We start from the raw sequence: 9024 nt of genomic DNA, 5'->3' as shown, positions 1-9024 counted from the left end.
TAATCCAAAAAGTGAGTATCTTCAATGGTAAAAATAATACAGATCTGCACCGAATATGTAAACTACAAAATCCTTTAAAATTATCTTAAACTAAAAAAAAAGAATGTTATAGGAAAGATTTCTATTGGTTTACCTCCCCCTCCCAAAAAGACAAAACCAAAACCAAAACACTATTTACACCAACACAAGGTGCATGCGTATATAAAGAAGTAAATACATGCAATTTTCAGCAACATGCATTCACTTTAAGTTATTTTCATAACTTAATCTTTGGTTCATCATTTAAATTGTCCCTTTCTGGAACACTATCTTCCTTAACTTTTCTCTATCTTTCCTTTTTTGTTTCTCTTCTTCTTTCCAGTTTATCCTCTCTTCTTCTCTTTGTCTTTGTCTTTCTATTTCTTGTCTCCTCCTTTCTTCTTTTTTTCTCTCATTCTCTAGAAAGAAATATCAACACAAGCCTTCAAACAAGATAATCATCACCAAAAACTCAATCCCAAAGGTATGATGTGCACCCACTAAAATGGATCATCTTTCCTTCCTGTGTTCTACAAGTGGCATTCTATCTCCTTTACCCCCTCCCCACCCCATTCAGAACATGAGAGAGAATTAAGACCAAGGCCTGCTAGTGGCAGAGTCTCCTACTGCTGCCTTGTGCTATTTCCAGAAATTTTCAGAAAATCAAGAGAGTGGACTCTCTGGGTTTGCAGAGTGAATCCCTGGTCCAACAACCAGAGTGAAGGAAAAGGCCAGAGAGTGAAGCCAATGAGCTAAATCTTTACAGAATAATGGTAGAAAAAGAAACTATTTATTCTATAGTATCCCAATGCTCTTACATTTACAGAATGCAAACAATATATAAAAGTATTGAGAAAACTATAAAAACAAAAGGTTTACCTACTTGTCTTTTCAGGAAACTCAAAAGTGGGGTTGTCTTTTTAGCTACATAAATGTAAACATATTATTAATAATACTTATCAACCCCTAGAAAGGATTCCATTTTCTGACATTCCCTGACAACCACCAAGGTGGGAAAATAAGACCCCTTAACAGAAAGTTCACAGCTATACTGTCAAATAGATGTCTTACAGTATTCTATTTCAATTGTGAAGGTTTAAAATACTTCTGAAAAAGTGAAGAAATTCAAATGAAAACAGTACAACAATTATTTCAAAAGAGAAATTCCCAGTGTGAGAGTTAAGCACAAAAGATATTCTATTTTTTTCATATGTCACTATAAATTTGTTCAACTGGGAAGAAATTGGAAGAAGGGACTAAAATATCCTTTTGACACCTATTTCCATTTCTGTAAATTCATTGTAACATTAGAGATAAGCTTATACTATGCATCCATTAATAAAAACCAAGTTTTAGAATAATATTTATTTCATTTTTCAATATTCTGAACAATGCTATTTAGTCTCAGAGCTAGCGTTTTGAAAACACACTTCCTTTGGATGAATTCCTAGGACTACAAATCCTGTGTCAGAGGCTATGCTTATGTTTAGAGCTGATACATTAGCAACAGTGTATTAGAAACCAACATCCAAACTAGAATTTCTTAAGAGGTTTTCAATTTTGCAGTACCTCATTTCATTTTTTGATATTTTCAGGTCAAGAAAAAATTTTTAGGAATGTGAGTTTATTAGAAGAAAACACCAATTGATGTTCAAAGGCTTACCAAAATCTAAAGGTCCCGTGAGTCTCTTAACTTTTTATACTTATGTTCATTTGTGTGGCACTAAATAAAGGTCACAGAGAATTTCTCCCCTCTTACCAATGCATTCTCATCCTGTGAGGCAGGTATTATCATTCTCATTTTACAGTAGAAGAAACACAGTTTCAAGGAACTTAGTGCCTTCCCAGTGGCCACACAGCTAAGCTAGGATGGAAGTGGGAGTCACACAGGTCTTCTGAGGAAAAAGAATGCTTTAATTCCTCCTGCCCACTTACTATTAATTCTCTATTTTTTGCTTCCATTTCCTCTAGCAGTGTCTCTGGAGTAGATGTTATTTTCTCATTATCTGCAACATAACATTCCAAAAATGTTCTATATTCTGGATCTAAATAATTGTTTTAAGTAAACAAAATAGGAAATATTACCTAGGATGTTTATCAAAGGTGGTAATTTTCTACTTCACTGAAGATTGAAAACAAACCTAACCATACCCACAAGATAAACCTTTTAGAGCTTTACTGGTCACTTAACTCTCAGAACTCCTGATATCCACTAAGGGAGTGTGGGACTAACATGGGGTCAGGGAAAATGAGACACAGCACATTAAAACAGAACTTCCAGGGTTGTTAGTTGGCTTTTAAAATGCACTATTCCTACTAATCAGTCACACTTACGGGAGAACTGAAAGTCAGTTATGGGAACTTCAGAGGGTACTATGTATAAGCATGTAGCAATTCCTGTATGGGTATATCTCAGTTTAAGTGAACTCAACAAATGCAACTCAGTTGTTCAGCAAAAAGATAAATTGGGTGTATGTCCTAGCTGTGGCACTGGAGGTGATGTTAATTCCTGGAGTTCTTTCCTAGATATGTCTGACATCAGAAAGGGTAACAAACCCGAGTCACCCTATTGCTTATACTTGGGAGTTTCTATGCACTCTGGAGCATGTTACTTGATCTGGTCTTCCAGGCCTGAATCTGTGATACAACCAATAAGCAATGGTGTCTTGAGTCTTTTGTTTTTTCTACAAAATAACCATTATAGTAGTAAATAACAAAAATAAAATTAGATGATTCTAAAATAGCAGTGTGATACAAAAAATACTGCAGCTAAGTCCTTATCCAACATAACAAATTATGGAGAGCTCAGAATCTGGATCCAGTTTACCTTAAATGGCAATTATTAGTTTTTCAGTTCCTGTATTTCAGTTAAATGTATTTCCTAGGCATGCAGTTAACTGCATATTTAAAACAGAGAAAATAGGACTGGCCACTTCATCTACTTTATGTTAACTTACTTGAGTACAGAACATTTTCTATCACAGCTCTCAATGGTAATTCCTCCTCTTTATAAGAATAATGGAAACCAGAAGTCAAAAATATTATCATAAAAATGGTAATAAAAGGCGTTAAGGAGTTGCTATACTTTGAAACATCTGAATTTTTCCACTGTGTTCTAATCAAAATACCTAAGCTGATTTACTGCTCAAAAGACAGCAATAGATTGCTTAATTGTGGAGGAATGAAATGCTACCAGCCAAAGAGAGTGGAAATTATAGAGGAACCCCACCTACATTCTAACAATTAAGCAAAGTTTTCATCAGTGAATTACATTTCTCATGAACTTTATTCCATGTTTCACTATTTAAAAGACTGGAGTCCAATTAATTCCCACAAAGGTAATGTATTTTCAAAACCCAATGCAATAGTTTTACATAACTAGAACTATACTGTACCATCATCGATAGTCCCAACTTTGGTAACTCTTTTCTTAGTCTTCTTTTTTTGCAGCTTTTTGAAAAGTTGCAAATTCTACTATAGCAGGATATTCCTGACCTGTTTAGAAAAAATACCACACTTGCTACAACAAAGAAAATATCAAAGGTGGATACAAGAGTCAACCCACTGTTTTTCAGGCCTCTTTGGTGGTGGTCATCTTAATAGGACTTCTCCACAGACATAAATAACACTCACATAATTAAAATAAGCATATTACCAAAGGAAGCCCAAGTTCATACTGATAACATAATGAAAAGATACGGCAGGGAAGTAAAATATTCATTTAAGTTGAACTTTGAAAGCATGATATTTTGATACATAGGGGAAAAACTACAAATTAATTTTAATTTAAAAATATATCAGAAATCTCTAGAATAGGCAAATCTATGTAGATAGAATGTGGATTAGTTAGAGCTGGGGGTAGTGTTGGTGAGAATGAGGAGTGACAGCTAATAGGTATAGGGTTTCTCTTTGGAGTGACACATGTTCTTAAATTAGAGTGGTGAGAGTTGCACAACACGGCGAATATACTAAAAAAATACTGCACTGTACACTTTAAAAGGGTGAATTTTGTGGCATATGAGTTGTATCTCAATAAAACTGTTATTAAAACATGCACCAGGAGCCACTAAAAGCATGGGCAATAAAAATAGATAAATTGGACTATATCAAAAATAAAAACTTCTGTGCATGTAAAGACACAATCAACTGAGTGAAAAGAAAACCTACAAAACAGGAGAAAATATTTGTGAATCACATATCTGATAAAGGTCAATATACAGAATATATAAAGAACTAGAACAACAAAATACCTACTTAAAAAATGTTCAAAGGACTTGAATAGATATGTTTCCAAATATAGTATACAAGTAGCCAAAAAGCATAAGAAAAGATGGTCATATGCTCAAGCATACGCTAAGATTAAAATATTACTTGACTAATCATTAGGGAAGTGCAAATCAAAACCACAATGAGCTATCCCCTCACACCCATCAGAATGTTTACTATTGAAGGAAAAAAGCAACAAGTGCTGGTGAGGACTTGGAGAAATTAGGGTAAATTAGAACCCTCATGCATTACACTGTGTGGGAATGCAAAATGGTGCAGCTGCTCTAGAAAATAGAATGCTGCTTCCATACAAAATTAAAACAATTTACCATATGACCTAGCAATTCCACTTTTGGGCAATGTTCAAAAGATGAACAGATGTTTGTACACCCACACGCATAGCACCATTATTCACAACAGCCAAGAGGTAGAAGCAACCCAAGTGTCCACTGATGGTTGAATATACAAAATGTAGTATATACATACAGTGGAATATTACTTAGCCTTAAAATGTAAATCCTAACACATGCTACAGGATGGATCAACCTTGAAGACATTACGCTAAGTGAAATAAGCCAGTCCCATAAAGCCAAATACTATATGAGTCCACTTACATGAAGTACCTAGAATGGTCAACTTCATAGAGAGAGAATGGTAGTTCACAGGTAGAATGGTAGTTGTCAGGGGATGGGAGGAAGAGGAAATGGGAAGTTGTTGAAGGGGTATAGTTTCAGTCTTGCAAGATGAAAAGGTTCTAGAGATTGGTTATACAACAATGTGAAATGTACTCACCACTACTAAACTGTACACTTAAAAATAGTTAAGATGGTAATTTGTGTATTTCACCACAATTTTTAAAAATGCAAATAAAAGGGAATGAGGTAATGACACATGCTATATAAAATGGATGAAACCTGAAAACATGCCAAGTAAATGGGGCAGTCACAAAAGGCCACACGTTGTATGATTCAGCTTATATGAAATGTCCAGAATCCACAGCTAGATTAGGATCTACTGAAGCTGTAAGTGGAGGAAAGAAGGGGAGATGACTGCTAATGGATGTAGAATTCTTTTTTGAGTGATGAAAACACTCTGGAATTATATAGTGGTGATGGTGGCACAACTTTGTGAAAGCACTAAAAACCACTGAGTTGTATGATATGTGAGTTGTATCTCAATTTTAAAAAGTGACTACTGGAAAAAATACACCAGATCGCTGCTATAGAGTAATGTCATACAAGATATGAAACGCTATGGTCAGATCATTGGCATACAGAATAAGTCACAATAAAATAAGTAGAATTGACCAGAAGGTATCAGAAGGCAGTCATGGAAGAAACATGATTTTGGAAATTCTAGTGAATGCAGAATCAGATTAGCTTAATAACTGATATACGTGAGAAGAAATAGATAAACCAAACTGAATCAGAAGAAAACAGTGGAAGATAAGCTGAGAAAACAAAAGTGAGGCCAAACTGTGGAGCCTTCTGCCTAGCAAGCTAGGAAGGAGTTTGAATATTTTTCCCACAACTGTTATATTTAATGACTATTTCAAAAAGACTAATTTCATGGCAATTTAATGGACTGAATTACGTTGAAATGGAAAAATTGAAAATCCCGTAAGCTTAGATACAGTGGTTATTAATCATTAGGTGATGACAATAATAAGTGAAAGTTTTGGTAAGCCTAGGTGAACAAGATATTAAAAAACAATAAAATGAAAAGATTCATTATTTTTTAATGTGAAGAGGAAAAAGTTAAACACAGCTCAGAATACCAGGAAATCACTGTCTACTGGAATAAAGTCTGAGTGGAGAAGTTGGTAGTTTGGGGAAACTGGGGGGGGGGAGGATTAATAAAAGCTGGATAAACACAGTGGCAATCCTTCAACTTTTATTGACATGTTTCCTGACAAAGATTTCATTTTTACAAACTCTGAATTGATACTGAAAAAAACAACAAAAAGACACATCATTCACCTATGATTGCAAAGCCAAAAGAAAAGTGGAAAAATGCAGTTTAGACATTCTCTGGCTAAATGTTGTAAGCAGCAGATAATAAATAAAAGGAGTTGGGCCATACCCTTCAGACTCCTGGACACAAAGTGGGAGATCACCAGGTTCAGTGTTTTAATGAGGTACAACAAAATGTTAAACAGTATTCCACCTGGGAACTATTGGCTTAAAGGATTTGAATTGAGTTAACAAATGTTGATCCTTGAACCAAGATGAGAATTATACATTTAAAATTTGTCATACAAGTTTAGAGAGTCATTTATCAGTATTATTGCTGAAACTAGTAAACAGATCACCTAATCCAGGGCAAAAAAATTGTCATAGAAGAGAAAAGAGCAGCAATTTCATTCAGTTAATCAAACTACAGAAATAGCAGGTTAATAAAAGTACTGGACGGCTTCATATCTTAGAAAAGATATGAAGGCATTAAGAAAAAACTGTGAAACACTGTAATGCAATGTTAAAACATACAAATGATAAACTCCCCTTCAGTTTCAAAGACACACCTTTATTGTCAAGGAATACATAACCGTCAAAGCGATCCCTGAACAAAATAATGTCCTCCTGGTTTTTAAAGTTCATGTATGCTCTGGTGTACATATGAGGATAAAGACAGCAGAGAGGAAAGCAATTCTGTAAATGTGCTCGCAGGTACCTGGCTGAATTACAAGTATACATACATTAAAGAGACAGGCTCAAAAATCAAATGTAAAACGGGATAAAAAAGAATGGGAGAAACTATTTTTCATTTACCCTCTTCCCTCTTTTATTTATTTATTTTACGTAGTATCATTAGGAAAAAAACTCAAAGTAATCATGCTCGGGCAGAGGCTGAAGATGTTCCTGAAGGTGCTCCTTGGTCAAACTGGGAGGTAATCTCCGAATTACCACCTTAAAACTGTGTCAGGAAAATAAAATTAGTACAAAGCAATTTTCTGTCATACCTGAAAGAAAGAAATCACCACCCCTGAAGAAGTCTGGGCTTTAAAAGATTATGAGATCATTTATACAAACCTAGGACAAAATATTCTTTTAATGCTCAAAACTAGTCAAACATAACAGTAACGTGGTTTTTAAAAACTCTTAGAAACGAGAACTGCACGGAGAAAGGAAAATTTCAGGTTCAGTTAACCCGAAGCCCCGCAGTTAACTAGGTTTTCGCATTTTCTGTCGCTCATCTTTCAATAAATACTAGTAGTGTTAAGAAATTAGTAGACCAACCCTGGTCTTTTGAGGATGCCACGAGTTCTTGATTATTTCCCCTCCACCTCCAACACATCCGAAAACAAAATCCTTCCTCTCATTCAGCATAAATAACTCAAAACTCTAAGGAATACCAAATTCCCTTATTGCTCCCGAAACAGGATGCACCCTATCTGGCCCCAGACCATTAATCCCACCACACTCCCTCGGCCCGCCGCCATTAATATGCACACAAACCAGTCCCACCTGATGGCCCCTTCACTGCTTAGTAATTCTCCCCAGCTAACCTTTCAATTTCTCGTCCTCTTCACCCAGTGCTTCCCCGGCCCATTGGCCATCTCAGAGCTGTGACCTAAACCGTCTCGTCTGGGATTCCCCCGTTTTCCTCACACCCACGCAGGGGCTTCCCCCATTTCGGGCAAGTGGATGGGACAGGGTGATGCGGTTCTCACTCAGGTGAAGGAACAAGAGGGGGAAGCTGGGTGGGAAAGAGGACAGCCCCACTCCCAACCTTCCTCCACGGGTGTGGGACCTGTTCCGCCCTTTCCTGGGCCAACAGCCAGTCCAGAACCTTGCTCAGCGCCTCTTCTCCTTGTTTCGATCCTGCTTGTCTTCCCCTTTTGTGCTCTCCCCCGAAGCCCTTCCGCCTGCGTGTGGCCCGCGGGGGATTCAAGAGGGTTACTCGCTTCTCCTTAGGCCCGTGGTCCTTCTCCGCCTTCACTGCTACGGCTCTCTGCTCTCAACGCCGGCAGACGCGCCTAAATGTAGCTCGCGGCCCACTCGTGCGCCCCCAAGCAGCGCCCCTAGTTCTAAGCTGGGGCCAGTGTTCCATTGGGCCCAGCCAGGACCTCGCGAGACTTCTAGGCGCCCAGGCTTCCCTCTGTGGAAAGGTTCTAATTTCTGGTCTTAACCTCCCGCCTCCCGTATCGCACTGCCCAATCCGCTCGCGGCCCGGAGTCTCAGGGCCCGCTCTTCGGACGTCCTTAGTCACTCGGCCATCTCGATTAGGGTGACGCTTTCGCGAACCCCAAATCCCGGAATACAAAGCAGTAACCCATTTCGGGCCGGGCCTTCTGGAGTTGTAGATACCTCCATTTGTAAGCAAATGGAATTCTGAATCTTGGAAGTTTAGTATTTTTCCGATCAAAAGATACATTTTGCGGGCTTCATTTTCCTCAGATAAACCCGATGTTTATCCAAAGTTTTGCCTCACCAGGGAAACAACTAATATTTTTTATCATTTGTGAAAGTGTGCTTTCAGAAGCTTTAGAATTTATTTTCCTTCCATGGATTAGAATTCACAGATTTTTTAGTTAACAACTTTCACAGATACTTAAAGGGGTGATAATAACCAAAATATATGAGATTTGTTTTCATCACCCCTTTTTTAAGTAAAAGCATTCTATCATGGTAGTGATACCCCACAGGGAGGAGACAATAAAACCTAACTTGGGTTTAGATGGGATCACTCTCCTTCCTGCTTTAAAAGGGCCAATTATACATTATTTAAAATAGTCCCAAA

At 37.4% G+C, this 9024-nt stretch overlaps 1 pseudogene; it reads right to left on the bottom strand.

The window, feature by feature from the left end:
- Positions 1 to 416: 416 nt before the first annotated feature.
- On the bottom strand, positions 417 to 8658 carry LOC130682193 (regulator of nonsense transcripts 3B-like; annotated as a pseudogene).
- Positions 8659 to 9024: the final 366 nt, after the last annotated feature.

The sequence above is a fragment of the Manis pentadactyla genome, chromosome Y (assembly GCF_030020395.1).
Source record: "Manis pentadactyla isolate mManPen7 chromosome Y, mManPen7.hap1, whole genome shotgun sequence".
NCBI classification, from domain to species: domain Eukaryota; kingdom Metazoa; phylum Chordata; class Mammalia; order Pholidota; family Manidae; genus Manis; species Manis pentadactyla.
The sequence above is the reverse complement of the archived record's forward strand: the minus strand, read 5'-3'. Positions and strand labels throughout refer to the sequence as shown.